This window comes from Homalodisca vitripennis, chromosome 3, assembly GCF_021130785.1.
Source record: "Homalodisca vitripennis isolate AUS2020 chromosome 3, UT_GWSS_2.1, whole genome shotgun sequence".
NCBI classification, from domain to species: Eukaryota; Metazoa; Arthropoda; class Insecta; order Hemiptera; family Cicadellidae; genus Homalodisca; species Homalodisca vitripennis.
Genome location: NC_060209.1, coordinates 66792025 through 66805267, shown reverse-complemented (window position 1 = coordinate 66805267; position 13243 = coordinate 66792025). Strand labels below are relative to the sequence as shown.

Here is a 13243-nt window from a genome sequence, read left to right as displayed (position 1 = left end):
CTCACTTTGGCCGGTTGCGATGTTGGTAACTGAGCGAGGTGATAGGCAGCTGCGTCCGACAACGAGAGCTTTTGTCAGCCACTTGAACAGTGAATGACCCGCTTATCTCGTAGTGGCTGGGGCTTATTTGCATCGTTGACCCGGGGCTCTTTGCGAGTACTCTGTTCTGTAACTCCCCAGCCGTATCACACCTTCAGCAATATATTGAACAGTAGTTTACCTAGAATATATATACACGAGCTGCTTTACGCTCCCGGCGACAACATTGAGCATTTCTGATACAGTGATGAGATTGGCGGTCCGGTCAGATAAGTAAGTCCACGAGAATAAAGGCGTCGTGAGCCCGATACGGTCTGGAGAATAGACGAAGATGTCGTCAAGTGTCGTTGGGTGATGGAAAATTCGAGATGGTGAAGGGAAATTGATGGTGACCAGGTGGCGAAGGAAAATATTCGAGATGGCAAAGGGAAATTGATGGTGTCCAGTTGGCGAAGGAAAATTCTTTATTAATTAGCTAGCATGTTGCGAAAGTGGCCTATGCTACATCTATCTCAGTAGTCTCAACATTATCGTGGCCAATAATAATATCGTCTTAATTAATAATGTACATGCATTTACGAAATCGCCGAGAAACTGAGTTTAAACAGTAATGTAATCAATGCAACTGGAACATTGACTATAACGTTATATTATTATAATCATAAGTTGTTTTTAAATGAACGAAGGCGTGTACTTATTCTGCCCATAACCTTAGTTTAATATTGTAGCTGCTTACATCCTTGTCACTGTAATGTTTAAGAAGGAATATTACTCTGTAATTTTTTGATCGGTTCTTCCCACTTGTCTTTAAATGGCGACCGAAGATGTTAAAATATCATGTGATTCTTTATTAATTCAAGGTCATAGTCTCAAGACTGTCCTTATCGCTGAATTCTTCACGAAAGAAAATGACAGAAAGCTCTTGACGGCGGATTATAATAATAGCTGTATCGGTCGGTCCGGGCCCCGCCGTGCCACAATACCCTCGCCTCCCATGTTTCTGGTGTCGTCTCATGGATATTTGATGTGGTGTTGCCAGCTGTGCCCGCACGTGGAGAGAATACACCCCAACATCTCCCTCCTACCCTCCTAACACAAACACACACGCGCGCACTACTGATTGTGTATCGCTATGGTTTCTGAGACTTTTATAGTTAGTCGTCCATAAATCGCTTATGTGAAGGCTTCCGCTACAGGTTTCTGTCGTTTTGCACACGTGTTTTTACATCGATTATAATATTGCGTGCAAGCTCCAGCTAACGTTATTGCCGACAGACATGTCATAAAGGCTAATGAAGAATTTTGTTCGGCCAATAAAGAGAATTAGCTCTTAAATGTAGACTAAGCATTGTTTTTGCCTCACTCAATCTTCTTTTTGCTTGTTTGAAACTGAAACTGTTTATTATGTAATGCCCCATTAATTTCTTATCGTGACTTCCCATGTTCTTTTTCTATAGTAAACAATAATTATAGATGATTTTAAGTTTCACATGTACTAATAAAACTTCGTATACCAATTTTACTGTTAAAAAAATATCTACAAAACTATGCACATACACTCATTTACGACACGCTATATTTCTTTCTTGTGTTAGTATTTGGGTGTAATGGGCAACATAAATCCGTGCACACAGACTGGGGGGGTGCACGTCCGGTAAACTGATCAGGGACATAGAAGTGAGACACTGATAAAACCCGATAATCGGATAACGTGTTAACAGCATTTTAAATGGCTTTCGATCATCACAGCTGTTTACACGGTGACAGAACGTGGACTGTGTACTGTAAAGGTTGTCTTAAAACGAAACTATATTGTACAGGATTTTCAAGAGGCAGTTTCCCTTTATGTGTCTTAAATGATAATCGTTATCATCAATGTTTGTTAAATAATGAATTGTTGCTTTCAAGCAACAGTATTGAATATGAGGAAGATTATTCTATTATAAATATCATTGTCAAATAAAGAAGTGTGTACTAGAATTCACTAACGCTTCCATAGAGGCCTTGTACACGGGTAGAGCCTTAGTAATTTGATAAAATATTTTACATATTGTTTAAAAAGACTTCCTTCTAAAAGAGCGAAAACATAAAAATTACAAAAATTTTTAAATCTTATTTTATAAAACCGTCGCATTTTGAACTCCTTCCTATTTAAGTTTGTGACAAATTTAATTAACCGTCTTCCTGATATAAAAGTTAAATCTCAACATTGCAAGTTTTAATGGCAATGACAGTTTTACTCCGTTGGTGAAGAGAAAATCGCAATCGCTCAGAGAACTAAATTCTGGATTTTCTATAATCAATATGTAACTTCCCAACACTGCCTGATTAACGTAGGCTGCCTTATAATATATCTATATAAATATTGCGATACAATAACACATTTTTGAAGACATAATAATATTATATTCCTCCCAGAGACTTTTACAACATCAGAGAATCAAACCTTTCAATGTACTTAGAAGTTGAATGGTGTCTTGGGCAACACTTAAACTGTCTGTCATCTCCATTTAAAACGTATTCTAATGGGATTAACACGGCATTTACAGGAATAGAACTCGCTAACGACCTGTTTGAGGCAATCAGAGTGTCTAAATGCTAAGTTACGTCCTAAATGTTTACCATTTTCTTGTCGCGTAGAAGAGCTTACTGGATTTGCATTTGGGTCGCAATTACATTTACATTTTCCTTCCCTTCTTGGAAGTTTAATAATTTGTCTGAGCCCGACGACCTTTTATGCACCCCCTTTCCTTTCCCGTAGGCCTTTCTCGAATGTGTGAGGACGTGGTTCAGCGACTTCGAGAATATAAACAGCGTTCATGGGTGTGAATTGTTCAATTTTTTAGTATCAGTTGTGGTTTAGAATGTGCGCACATTACTCTAGGTACCCCGGTACGTTACACAAGTACGATTAGCTTGTAGCAACGTTTATTGTTAGGTTTGTCGGCTATTGTGTTCTTCACGCTTCAATTTTACAGATGGTGTTGTAGAATTGCAATCCCTCCTACTTTGCAATCCGTAAGTCACCCGGTTTGAGATTGAGGAAAACCTCTTCACTCGCTTTCGGCTTCATTTGTGATGGAACAGCTACCGACCGACTCGGCAGTGAATGGGCGACCTGAGCTGAGAAGAGCTGATGTGTAACGATTCCACGTACCACAAAAGCTCCTCTTCGACTAATGCGATTATAATTAAGGAAAATGTGGGATCCCTGGACGCTCCACCTGGTTGGCCGGTAGTAGTCGGACGTTGCACGGTCGGGTGGTTGCATGGTTGATGGCCGGTAAGCAGTTGCAACTGTGACGGTGGCGCCCCGTGTGAACAAATTGCGCACCACATGGTCTAATGACCAATTAGACAAGAACGGTGAATTACTGGCGTGTAATAGTATAATGGCGTCTTCTGCTGCAGCTCTCCTCCAATCGGTAGAAAATGACGATTTCGGTTTGCTTACTTTCTTTGAAAATTTTCCTTGGTGTAAAATTTTCAACGGATGTTTAATTTGAAGCATTTTAAGATCACTTGATTGTGATGGATATCATTCAGTTGGTAACGGTTTAAACAATTTCGGTAAACAGGAATTTTACTGAACTAAAAGTGTATAGTTAGTGTCAATCTAGTTAATGGTATCATTGTTCTTGTAAACATTTGCATTAGTTGAGTTCCTGAATATCGGTACAATATTTTACTCTATATTTTCGCTTGATATATTTACCTGGAAACAAATATGCAACTATTTTATATTTAATAAATGGCATAGAATTTTAAAAAATTAATAAAATAATTGTGTCATTCATATGTATCCGATTTCTTTCATGATTTTATTATTACACCAGTGTATGCTGCCTTTGAAGTTTAAGTTCACTTTTTTAAATAAAGGATCTTGAAGGGATGCTCTTAACAGAGTTAACGGCAAATTTGCATCTTTCCCTTTTCAAATTAACATTTCCACCCTCGGAAGACTCTAATAACAACATTGTTAATCGCTCAGCCGACTGTGTCAATCGATACGACACGGAACACGATTAACTTTTTCAGATTATAAAAAGTTGATCCAATAAAAAGTGTTCTATCGTATGTGTTTATTGTTAAATATAAATAAGTACACGTTTTATAACATGATATAGGATAACAAAAGGATAAAGTGCATTCTGTGGGAGAGGTGATTATAAAGTAATAAGATTTATTTTTATTTTGTGTTTTTTATTATCTTATCTTTATTATTTCGCATCTTATGTCATATGTTTGCGTAATAACGGTAAATATTATAACATGTATTATAACGATACTTTTTTTATAAAACTACTTTGAGTTACAAACATAACTTGTACTAACTACAAGTAATTTGTAAATAAAGAACGTCTTAGTTCTGGATTATATTTATCTTAGTTGTACTAATGAGTTCCATCTCGTTCATTTTTAGAAAATTATGAACCCGCTGTATTGAAACGTCCTCGACTTTTCTCCATAAGAACAACGATAAACTTGAAACACTTTTATGTCCTTATTTTTAGTCGTACAGCTACGGTTGATACTTTAGTTTTATTGCAAAGTGTATACTGCTTGGATATTTAAATAAATAATTGTGAGTTCAATGATGTTTGTTAATTTTTTAACCAATAAATATATTGAAAGTCGGTGGTGTAGATGTAGGTGTAGATCTAACACTACAACGTGTTTGTACCGGTACAGGTTTTGAACCAGGTGGATGTACAATGGAGAGGTGCTTAACATGATTTGCTGATCCACTTGATCACATAAGTCATGGATGATAGTAACAATACACTTAAACTTTATGTAAGTATATTAAATATTCAATATAAAATGTGTCTCGAATCAGAAATTGGCACATGATGAATTCGTGTCTATCATATCCCAATTATATTCTATAATTAGTATTGTGGTGTAAACAACTTTGATTTTGGATGTTATACATTAATAAAAAGTGTTCAAATATCACTTTTCGTCGTGAAAACAATTTTAGTTTGAGGTCGCTATATAGGCCTGTCTTAAAATTTAAAAGTAATATAAATTTACTCCTTATCCACCATATTTGTAGAGAAATGAGCAGTTTTAAACATAATACAACTTCAAGTTATATTATTATTGTACGAGATCTTAAAGGGCATCGGGCATTAGGGTATAATATTCATCATTGCAAAGAAGAAGTTAACGGGAGCGGGCCAACTATAGAGCACAATTTACATCAGTGAAAGGGATTGGAATTTATCTTAATTAAATAATTTTTGTTGAATGACCTGACATCATATGGTTATTATAATTAAATTTTCAATATTTAGCAGAAAACGCAATCATTAGTCTAGTACCTGAATGTGCAAGTTTTAAAATAAATTCACGAAAGACATTGTATTGTGGGAATTGTCAGTGATGCAATTACTACTTCACTTCAGTGTACAGTGCGGCAGTGTTCTGTGACACCGTCACGTCACGGTTTGGGAGCTGATTGAGTCCACAAACTCACAACTTGTTGTGAAGTACCAGGCGAGTTTTATTGTCCTTTAATTATGTATGTGTTGTCCTAGATAGTTTTGTGTAGCTAATTGTTCTGTTCGTATTTTGTAGAGTCTGCGTACTAATTTATATATTCTACAAGTTCTGGTGTACAGTGTAATGTCTTTTGATGGGTCTGGGTACTGAACGAGTCTACAACTTTGCAAGTTATTGTGCAGCACAAGACGTGTACTGTTGTTCTACAGTCACGTGACGGCCACCAGAAAGGCCTGGGTGCTAATTGAGTCCACAAGCCCGAACTACAAGGCGTGTTCTGTTGTCATATAGTCACGTGATCGCCGTGCCGCGTCGTGGCTTCGTCACGCTACCCCCTCGTAACACGGGCCTGTTTCATTTCCATAAGTATAGCCTAGAGGTTGATGGTCTCCAACCTTCTCGACCGGATTCGCCAATTGTTCGTTGGTCCTTTAGTGTTGACAAAAACATTCACCGTTTGAACAGAGCGGTGTTTTGAAAGAGATTCGTAAATTCTTTCTAGAAAAACAATTTGGACGGCTCTTGTTGGGTTTAAAGTCGTAATTTCAGTTTATTCTTTAGTAGTTGTAAAAAGCTAACGTTGCCTTGCATATTCCGGGTCGGGACCAGTACTAGTTATTGTCCGCCCGTTTCTAAAAAAGTCTTTCCAGTTTGGAGAAAATCATTTGTCTACCTAAACTCCTGCACTCTGTGAGAGGTCAGAGGAAAACAAAAGACCCTCATCATCCCGGTTTCCCGTTATATACTGTATAACATAATAAATGTGGTAAATCTACCTCATTTAAGTTAACGTAAAAAGGTTATTTGTTTTAATAAAGTGGGAAAGTGTATACGATTCCAAGTCCGTAACTATGTACATAAGTTCAGTCTTATAAACCTTTTAGATATTCTATTCCTTCCATTTAGCCTCCGCAGTTTCAACTATGACTGGTTTATATGTTACAGATTTATTTCAAATCGTAGCTGGCACCAGTTGAAAATGTATCATCCTTGTTTATGCATTGGAGCGACATTCTATGTACAATGAAATTTCTCTATTAGTGATCATGTATTTGTACTTTTTTAACTGAAGTTTAGGTAAATACATTTTATAGCTGATATTAGATATTTAAAAATATTAAATCTTACTGAATCTATGTTTCGTATTGAATATCTGTTTAGAAATTAATTTGTAAATAGATTAAACACGGACGTATTTTCTCCTAGGCACCACACCACTGTATTAAAAAAGATATGGTTTCTCCAATACAATTTAAGGAAGAATTTAAGATTAATTAACTATTATACTTTATCGTAAGACAAGTGGAATGTTTGTGTATTAGATTATTATTACTGTACTATGGTAATAATACTGAATTTTACATTTCGGACTGTTTTAAAGTGCTAGCAAAAATAGCTGAGCTGGTTTTTTGGGGTGCCAAAGTCTTTTGATTAAAATTTTCAACAGTAAGCCGTTTAAAATATAGATCAGTAACTCCTTTATAAGGAGGCATCCGAGCCCTGAGTCATCGAGAGGCGAGGAAGGGGGTAGTCGGTAGAACTCCACAAAACTTGAAACAAATTTAGGGTCAGACCGTTGTCCTTACTGTTATTTAAACGGGGTCTCGGTATGATTTACACGGGGTATTTAACTTAAACGTATACATTTTATTCATTCAGTCGCTACATACGACTTTAATGTTAATCTATTACATATTTTTTACATTAAATACACGAGTGAGTGTGTGGGGTTCTGTGACAAAACACTTGACATGTTCTCTAAATAAACTTATACTAAATCAGTCAGTTGCAATACATGAGTAAGCGAACCATTGTGTCGGGTTCTGTGACAAAACACTTGACATGTTCTCTAATTAAGCTTATAATAAATTAGTCAGTTGCAATACATGAGTAAGCGAACCATTGTGTCGGGTTCTGTGACAAAACCCTTGACATGTTCTCTAAAACACTTATACTAAATCAGTCAGTTGCAATACATGAGTAAGCGAACCATTGTGTCGGTTTCTGTGACAAAACACTTGACATGTTCTCTAAAACACTTATAATAAATCAGTCAGTTGCAATACATGAGTAAGCGAACCATTGTGTCGGGTTCTGTGAGAAAACACTTGACATGTTCTCTAATTAAGCTTATAATAAATTAGTCAGTTGCAATACATGAGTAAGCGAACCATTGTGTCGGGTTCTGTGACAAAACACTTGACATGTTCTCTAAAACACTTATACTAAATCAGTCAGTTGCAATACATGAATAAGCGAACCATTGTGTCGGGTTCTGTGACAAAACACTTGACATGTTCTCTAATTAAGCTTATAATAAATTAGTCAGTTGCAATACATGAGTAAGCGAACCATTGTGTCGGGTTCTGTGACAAAACACTTGACATGTTCTCTAATTAAGCTTATAATAAATCAGTCAGTTGCAATACATGAGTAAGTGAACCATTGTGTCGGGTTCTGTGACAAAACACTTGACATGTTCGCTAAATAAACTTATACTAAATCAGTCAGTTGCAATACATGAGTAAGCGAACCATTGTGTCGGGTTCTGTGACAAAACACTTGACATGTTCAAATCAGTCAGTTTGCAATTACATGACGAACCATTGTGTCGGGTTCTGTGACAAAACACTTGACATGTTCGCTAAATAAACTTATACTAAATCAGTCAAGTTGCAATACATGAGTAAGCGAACCATTGTGTCGGGTTCTGTGACAAAACACTTGACATGTTCTCTAAATAATCTTATACTAAATCAGTCAGTTGCAATACATGAGTAAGCGAACCATTGTGTCGGGTTCTGTGACAAAACACTTGACATGTTCGCTAAATAAACTTATACTAAATCAGTCAGTTGCAATACATGAGTAAGCGAACCATTGTGTCGGGTTCTGTGACAAAAACACTTGACATGTTCGCTAAATAAACTTATACTAAATCAGTCAGTTGCAATACATGAGTAAGCGAACCATTGTGTCGGGTTCTGTGACAAAACACTTGACATGTTCTCTAAATAAACTTATACTAAATCAGTCAGTTGCAATACATGAGTAAGCGAACCATTGTGTCGGGTTCTGTGACAAAACACTTGACATGTTCTCTAAATAAACTTATACTAAATCAGTCAGTTGCAATACATGAGTAAGCGAACCATTGTGTCGGGTTCTGTGACAAAACACTTGACATGTTCGCTTAAATTAAACTTATACTAAATCAGTCAGTTGCAATACATGAGTAAGCGAACCATTGTGTCGGGTTCTCTGTGACAAAACACTTGACATGTTCGCTAAATAAAACTTATACTAAATCAGTCAGTTGCAATACATGAGTAAGCGAAACCATTGTGTCGGGTTCTGTGACAAAACACTTGACATGTTCTCTAAATAAACTTATACTAAATCAGTCAGTTGCAATACATGAGTAAGCGAACCATTGTGTCGGGGTTCTGTGACAAAACACTTGACATTTATTTTCTAAATTAAACTTATAATAAATCAGTCAGTTGCAATACATGAGTAAGCGAACCATTGTGTCGGGTTCTGTGACAAAACACTTGACATGTTCGCTAAATAAACTTATACTAAATCAGTCAGTTGCAATACATGAGTAAGCGAACCATTGTGTCGGGTTCTGTGACAAAACACTTGACATGTTCGCTAAATAAACTTATACTAAATCAGTCAGTTGCAATACATGAGTAAGTGAACCATTGTGTCGGGTTCTGTGACAAAACACTTGACATGTTCGCTAAATAAACTTATACTAAATCAGTCAGTTGTAATACATGAGTAAGCGAACCATTGTGTCGGGTTCTGTGACAAAACACTTGACATGTTCGCTAAATAAACTTATACTAAATCAGTCAGTTGCAATACATGAGTAAGCGAACCATTGTGTCGGGTTCTGTGACAAAACACTTGACATGTTCGCTAAAACACTTATACTAAATCAGTCAGTTGCAATACATGAGTAAGCGAACCATTGTGTCGGGTTCTGTGACATTTTCGCTAAATAAACTTATACTAAATCAGTCAGTTGCAATACATGAGTAAGTGAACCATTGTGTCGGGTTCTGTGACAAAACACTTGACATGTTCGCTAAATAAACTTATACTAAATCAGTCAGTTGCAATACATGAGTAAGCGAACCATTGTGTCGGGTTCTGTGACAAAACACTTGACATGTTCGCTAAATAAACTTATACTAAATCAGTCAGTTGTAATACATGAGTAAGCGAACCATTGTGTCGGGTTCTGTGACAAAACACTTGACATGTTCGCTAAATAAACTTATACTAAATCAGTCAGTTGCAATACATGAGTAAGCGAACCATTGTGTCGGGTTCTGTGACAAAACGCTTGATATGTTCTTTAAATAAAATTATATCAAATAAATCAGTTTAAATACATTAATAAGCTAACCACTATGTTGGGTTCTGTGACAAAACTATTCATATGTTCTTTAAATAAACGCGTACCAAACCAGTCAGTTGTAATACATTAGTAAGCTAACCAGTATGTCGGGTTCTGTGACAGAACGATCCACATGCTCTGTAAATAAACGACCGGTTAAAACAATTCATTACTCAAAGCCAATCGTGCCGGAGGCCGCTTGTCTCTATGTTGGATATTAGTTGCATTCGTAGTTCAGAAACAGTTTATTGGGAACAACCAATAGTGAATAAATTGGTTTTGTATTGTCTTTTTAGTTTTGTTCAGTAAAGAAAGTTGTTTCAATAGCACTGCCGTCTGTATTACCGATGTCAACAATGTTATCCATAGGCCTACGCATTTCTGCTTGTTGTCTTTCAACAAAATCGGTGAGTACCATTAATGTGTTATTAGCTTTCATGATTAATTATGCCATAAACATGTAAACAATGATAATTTTGCCATGCATTACAACTGTTACAAGCTTTTATTTATTCTACATTGTATCTCGGCCGATTTTTATGTTTTGGGTGTAAAAACGTTGTACAATTTAGCAATGCCATCTTAAACGTGATATTGTAATATAATAATTGTTTTTCCTTTATTTAAGACTGCAAGAAAAATAATCGTGCCAAATTTGAGGATTTTATCTTTACTCATTTCTGGACTAAAAAATATAAAAAAGCATTTATACACAGACGGTAAACTTAAAATTTCTGACCTATGTTCATGTTAGATTTTTTTGTTTGTCTTGACACGAAGAACAATTTTTTTAAATATTCTGGAGAGTTTGTAAATACTCTGTATAATTATTTGTATCATGCGCAATCTTGACGATTTTGATAGTCAGACGTATAACAAGATTTGTAATGTGTACAGCTCATGTTGACTTCACAAAGAGAAATTCTGTAATCTTTTGTATTATCCGCTTTGCAGACGATATCGTCAGATAAATATATTATGTCTGGTATCATATACGTATCAATGTGGCTTCATGAAGAGATATTATGTAACCTTTTATATAATCCTCTCCATATCGCAATGTAACTTGAGGGAGAGAAATTAACTAATCTTTTGTATCCGCAATCAAGACGATATCGTCAGACAAGGATATTACGTCTTGGTATCGTGTACGTCTCAATGTGGCTTCATGAAGAGACATTCTGTAATCTTTTGTATTATCCGCAATCCAGACGATATCGACAGACTAAGCTATTCAAGCTACGATATTGCTTTTTCGTGAGGGTAGGAATTGAGGGTGGGCCCATCCTCCCACCCCCGCATGAGTCCACGACCCTATTTTGTTTTCATAAATTGAGTTTTATTACTTTAATGATATTCAGTTGTGAATTTTACTTCGATAACAAACATTATTTAAAGAGATGTGAAGTTAATGTGATACAGTATTTTTGATAGCTGTTACTTAGTTTTAGGCTTTTATTTTTACTGCTCTAGGATTGGATCGTGAGAAAACTAAGATAGTTTTTTCATCTTCTGCATAGTTATCCTGCAAAGGCTCTCAATATTGACTGTGCTTTATTAGTTAATTTATTCCCACATATTTAGCTGTAGATTGATAAGTGACGTGACTGTTTACATTGAAATGGCCATTACAATATCAGAAGAGATTCTTGGAGCAGACTCTTCAAATGCAATTAAAAGAGATTTAAATACATTAAACATCACAAGCAATAAGTGAAATTTCCATTTATATTACCCAATGCTATTGTTTATAGGAAGTAAATGAATTGTAAGGACTTGATTATGTTTCAACGCTAATATTGTACATAATAATATACAACCAGATGTTTGTTAAGTTTGGATACCAGAAACGAAAAACCGATTATAAAAAAAAAAAACTTTCTTAAAAATAGGACTCATAACTACGAGTTCTTAAACTTGGACAAAAGGATGTGAGATAGGCATGGAATCTCTCACTGATGACAATAAAGAAACTCTGAGATTATTTTGCCGTTCACGTATGGATGACAAAGACGCACTTCTTGTGAGAGTACAAGCTCGCGGATTGATTCAGTTATTCTGGATAGGCATGGATATGACGAGTTCCTTCATTGGTGACAATACACATCAAGAATTCTGTGATCATTTTATCGTTCAGCTGTAGATGACAATTACGCTCTTCTTGTAGAACTACGAGCTCAGGTATTAATGACAATGACTCTCTTCTTGTGGAACTACGAGCTCAGGTATTGATGACAATGACTCTCTTCGTGTAGAACTACGAGCTCAGGTATTGATGACAATGACTCTCTTCTTGTGGAACTACGAGCTTAGGTACTGTGACAATGACTCTCTTCTTGTGGAACTACGAGCTCAGTTATTGATGACAACGATTCTCTTTGCGTGGAACTACGAGCTCAGATATTGGTGATAATAACTCTTCTTTTGGAACTACGAGCTCAGGTATTGATGACAATGACTCTCTTCGTGTGGAACTACGAGCTCAGGTATTGGTGATAATGACTCTTCTTTTGGAACTACGAGCTCAGGTATTGATGACAATGACTCTCTTCGTGCGGAACTACGAGCTCAGGTATTGGTGATAATGACTCTTCTTTTGGAACTACGAGCTCAGGTATTGATGACAATGACTCTCTTCGTGTGGAACTACGAGCTCAGGTATTGGTGATAATGACTCTTCTTTTGGAACTACGAGCTCAGGTATTGATGACAATGACTCTCTTCGTGCGGAACTACGAGCTCAGGTATTGATGACAATGACTCTCTTCATGCGGAACTACGAGCTCAGGTATTGATGACAATGACTCTCTTCGTGTGGAACTACGAGCTCAGGTATTGATGACAATGACTCTCTTCTTGTGGATGTACGAGCTCACCGTTTGATTCGTAGATACTGGATGTGCATGGAAATTGCACACATTCACTCATTGGCGACAATAAACCTTAGTAATTCTTGGGCTTTTTGGAATGGGTATCTATGCGCTAATCTCTATTTAAATAAATGAATACTTTTTGTCAAGAAACATGACGCTACGTATCATGTTTACTAGTTAGTTACTAGTGCACTAGTTAGTTAACAGTGTTTAGTGTCACAATGAGAGGTTTGTATAGACTTTTTTTGTAAAGTACGTTGACTCATGACATTGTCCACGCACTTCAAAACATTCTGTTCAATAATTAACAAACCAATACATTCTGTTCGACAATAGTACACAAACTAAAGCACCTATTTCTCATTGCAACTGGATATCTTAACCAAAGGTTTGTTGCTGAATGCGATCA

General features: G+C 36.3%; 1 protein-coding gene across 3 annotated transcripts in view; it reads left to right on the top strand.

Moving 5' to 3' along the window:
• LOC124357007 (histone acetyltransferase KAT7) overlaps positions 1 to 13243 on the top strand; it is a 244431-nt gene that overhangs the window by 192865 nt on the left and 38323 nt on the right. The gene's annotated exons all lie outside the window — the stretch shown is intronic.